The sequence below is a fragment of the Myotis davidii genome, unplaced genomic scaffold (assembly GCF_000327345.1).
Source record: "Myotis davidii unplaced genomic scaffold, ASM32734v1 scaffold61, whole genome shotgun sequence".
Lineage (NCBI taxonomy): Eukaryota > Metazoa > Chordata > Mammalia > Chiroptera > Vespertilionidae > Myotis > Myotis davidii.
In genome coordinates this window covers 1,578,168-1,582,596 of record NW_006291729.1, presented here as the reverse complement: position 1 = coordinate 1,582,596, position 4,429 = coordinate 1,578,168, and positions in this window count along the sequence as shown.

Here is a 4,429-nt window from a genome sequence, read left to right as displayed (position 1 = left end):
GTGTCGCTGGTCCCAGACAATCAGTGATCGATCGCTACAGCCGCCGCGGGATTTTGATGTCACGCGCAGGGCAGATGGGTACAAAGCTCTTCCCCCGGGGCAGTACCCTGGCCTGTTTCTCAGGCTGGTAGACACTCCTTGCAGTTGCTATTGCAAATCACAAATGAGGGTTTACGAATACATATGTTAAAAGGCTTGGGAATATTTCTCTCTCCAAAGCTCTCCTGATGAAAGTAGCTCGCTCACCCCCCAGGAACCTGGTTGGCAGGATGTACCTCGGCTGATGTAACCAGGGCCTCCCTCACGCTGCATCGCCTCTGGCCCAGGTGCCCCGGAGCAGGTGGGCGGCTCACCCCAGCCCTCACTGGGAGGAGGGCAGGAAGACTTGAGGCGCAGGCCTGGGGCCTGAAGCCTGCTCCCTACCTGCCCCATCACCTTCAGCGCCCCCTGTCGACATCTCCAGGCAGTGCCAGCCTGGGGCGGCCACCCGAGGTGGCTTGTGACCTGAGTCCCGCACTCAGAGGAAGGAGAGGTCACTGTCCAGAGCTTAGGGACACGCTCGGCCTCCCCGATACTCCGCTCCTGACTGTAGGTCACCCCCAGAAAGGAGGGTGAACAGAGGCCCAGTGCTAGACTCAAAGGAAAACAAAAACCCAGAGGAGCCCTCGCTGGTGTGGCTCAGTGGGTAGAGCGTCAACCTGCAGGCTGAAGGGTCCTGGGTTCAATTCCTGGTCAGGGCACATGCCCGGGTTGTGGGCTCGTGCCGGCAGCCGATCAATGATTCTCTCTTATCATTGATGTTTCTATCTCTCCCCCTCTCTCTTCCTCTCTGAAATCAGTAAACATATATTTTTAAAAACAACAAAAAACCCAGGGGGAGGAAAGGACTCCTCCAGCCCCAACCATTAGTTTCCATTAGTCCTCGCGGGTGTATCCGGTGTGTTGATCTTTGGCCCAAACTGGTTGTGGGGGAGTGAGGAGGGGGGGTGAGCAGGGTGGGTGGGGGAGGGGGAGGGGGTTGGCAGGCTTCGGTGCAGGGCTATATTCAGATCAATTACACTGCGCAGCAAGCACTGGATCATTCCCAGAACTCTGGGATTTGAATATGCATGAGAAGCTGCCCAGAAAAGACTAAAATGCATACATATATGTATAGAGTCCCAGAGCCAGACAGCTCTGGGTGAGGATGACAAAGGCAGTTTTCCGCTCGCTCGGTGAGAGGGGTGGGAAGAGGGCAGGGCCTGTGCTGGGTGAACTCACGAAGCCTCATTCACAATCAAGTGCGAATCCAGGGTCCACGGGAGTTGTCCACACCCCCTCTCATCCCCACGCATGTCTGCGAGGCCAGAGGAATTTTCCCAGTTACAACGGAGGCGGCCGGAGGCTGTGCGAGTCAAGATCACACCGCTGGGCTGGTGGGTGTGAGCGGTGGTCTCTCCGGCCCAAGGCCCTGCCTCTCCCACGCGGACACTGTCTCAGACACAGAGTTCCCCACGCAGTCCTCCGAGCTCAGGGCCCTTCCAAACCGGGCTGGCGTCGCTTCCGGAACTTCTGCACAGGAGAACCGAGTTGGACGGGGCTGCGAGCTGGTGCCGAACAGGAGCAACCAGAAAAGAAAGATTTCCTGGAAATGTAGTCAGAATTAAAAAAAAAAATGGAGGCAATCAGATGGATAAAATGAGCAGAGCGGAACCCTGCCACAGGCACAGAAGCCAAGAAAGCCTCGGAAAGTAGGGCAGCAGGCGAGAGGAGACAGTGCGGGGTGATCGCTGACACGGAGTCGCGCTGCTCCTCAGTTCCTGGAAGAGTCCTTGGAGGGAAACACAGAAGAAATGCGGGAACTAATAACAGTCCGTTTCTCTGGCTGAAGAAAGGCCCGAGTCTCCAAATTCAAGTCACTACCCAGCGCTGAACGGGCAACGCTTAGAAAGCTGCACACTTTCTAGGTGACATTTTCCGTCCTGAAGGAGTTTCAGAATTCCCAAGGTACACCGAAATCCAGAGTGGAAAGTCCAGGGACCCGCAAAGGAACCACCAGGGGACTGACTTCGGCCGAAGCCGCGTGGGAGTCTCGCCCAGCTCGCTGTCAGCCCGGTGCCAGGGCACAGGGAAGACGCGTTCGGGCGGGCACAGGCCTCGGCGGCGAGTCCTCCGTCGACCTGTCCTGAGAGGGAGACCCAAGGCTCTACCCGCAGCAGAACCAAAACGGACGCCAAGAAAGAGGACGGCGGTAGCCAAGAAACTGACCCCAAGCCCAGGGGTGCGGTGTGAAAAAAAATCCCAGAGGACAACCGTGCCCGAGACCTCAGAGCGAATGGTGCAAACCGCGGGCAGTTAGACGGCTCCGAAGAGAACGCCTCCAGGAGGAAGAGCCCAAGTCCGGGTGGAGACATGGAGAATCCTGCTGAGGGCGGGAGGGCATCTCAGCACAGGGCGTTTAAGACCGTCCGGGCCGCCCCTTCACCCGTGGCGTCGGGTCCCTCCCTTCCCTACATCTGCGAAGAACTGTTATATAATCGTGATGTTTAAAACACTGGTGATTGGCTCACACTTGTTTAGACTCCGCCTCACTGTCAAAGCACAGAACAATGACAGACGCAGAACAGTGTCCACGTGGCAAAGCCTGGCAATGCAGAGGCTCGAGGCCCGGGGCCAGCGAGTGGGCAGGAAGGGGGAGGGCAGCGCCTAACCTCCCTTTGTATGTCCTGTGAAGTCAGGAGACCCTGGCCAGAGCCGCCGTGTGGAGAAACGGAAGTTTATGTCTATTGCGGAGAGCAGTCAGGGGAGCTATAGAAGAAGTAACTTTTTTAGCACATGGCAGAGAGCAGGTAGGCTGGGAGAGTCGTTGATGTAAGTAAGCTAACATGTCCTTTCATTCAGCATATACTTATCAAGTGCACGCTAGGTGCTGGGCACAGTGCTGTGATCTGGGAGTTCAAGGCTAAGCAGAAACCCAGACCTTGTCCTCAAGGAGTCTAGTGGGAGAGATAGGAGTGATTTATAGAAATAAAAACCTGATGAATAAAGGTAAACTTGCAAACATGATGAGCGTCAGAAGAGGGGCACGGTGCAGTAAGCGGCACCTGACCCCGACAGGGGACCCGGGAAAGGCGCGGTGGTCCAGCTGAAGGACACAGAAACGCTCAGTAAGCGGGGGAGGGAGGACATGTCCATCAGAGGGGGCAGCCGCCTGTGGCAGGAGGGAGCGAGAGGCGGAAAGGAACCAGGATCCTGGAGAACAGCAAGAGGAGGGAGCAGCGGAGGGCGCAGCGGAGGGAGGCTACAGGTCTGCAGGGGATGCACGCCCATGGCTGGGAAGGGTCGGGTCTGAACGTACTGGGGTAGTCACATGTCCTCTGCCAAAGTTTAGGAAGAGATAGAGGTTTCCCAGCTCATACCGGCTGACGTCTCTCCGGCTGTGTGACCAGAGGCAGTTCACGGTGGCTCTGGGACAGGACGCAAGGGGCTCACCTGCAGCCGAGGCAGCCGGCGAGGGCAATTAAGGCGCCCACCCAGCAGCCTGGCCCCGGCTGGCTGCCGACAATAACCACGGCATGACGGAGCAGAGCCTCCCACCTCCTGCTTCTGTCGGCAACGTTGGGAACCCACATTGGAAACCCACGGCAAACCTGTAGCCACATCTCGGCCTCCATGAGTGGAGAAAAGCATGGGGGGGAGGGAGGGGTGGCGCTGAAACCCCTTTTCAAATCTGCTGCCATGGGGAGTCCTGTGGGCAGTGCACAGAGCTGTCCTCACAGGCAGAAAGGGGGAGGCCTCTGGGTGCACCGTCCCTCGTCACCCAGGGAGGTGTCAGGGGGCTGGGGAGGCACTGAACTACCCTCCTGTGTGTGTGTGTGTGTGTGTGTGTGTGTGTGTGTGTGTGTGTGTGGCGGGGGAGGGGGGGTAGAGGGAGGCTGAGCCTGGCTGGCTGAGCAGGACCAGCAGCCCCTTCGAAGCCAGGGCTGGGGGAGGCAGGGCCTCTGCCTGGAACCAGTCCCGTGCCCGCCTCCCCCAGGAGCGGGGCCCCTGTAAAGCGGGGCGCTCACCCACCACCATCGCCCGGGCAGGTGCTGGGTCTGCCTGCTGCTCCCGTGTCCTCAGGGGCGTGTGTGGAATAGTTGCAGGTCACAGTTTCCCCGTGTTCTGGTGTGTCACCTCCAGACGCCTCCGAAGCTGCCAGGCTGGGCCCTGACTCCGCAGCCTGAGCGTCTGGTCCGAAGAGCGCGCTTCCCGCCCCTCTTTCCTTAAAGACACTCCAGGCCCCTCTGGGACCTGGACCCTGAGCGACCCTCATGCGCGAAGGACACGCAGCAAACCTCCACGCTCTCGGGCTCTCGGCTCGGCTCCTTCCAGTGGAGGAAACGCTCCGAGATGCTCTGTGGCTGCAAAGACACCTCCCGACCCCCCAACGCCCACCCCACCTCCAGCG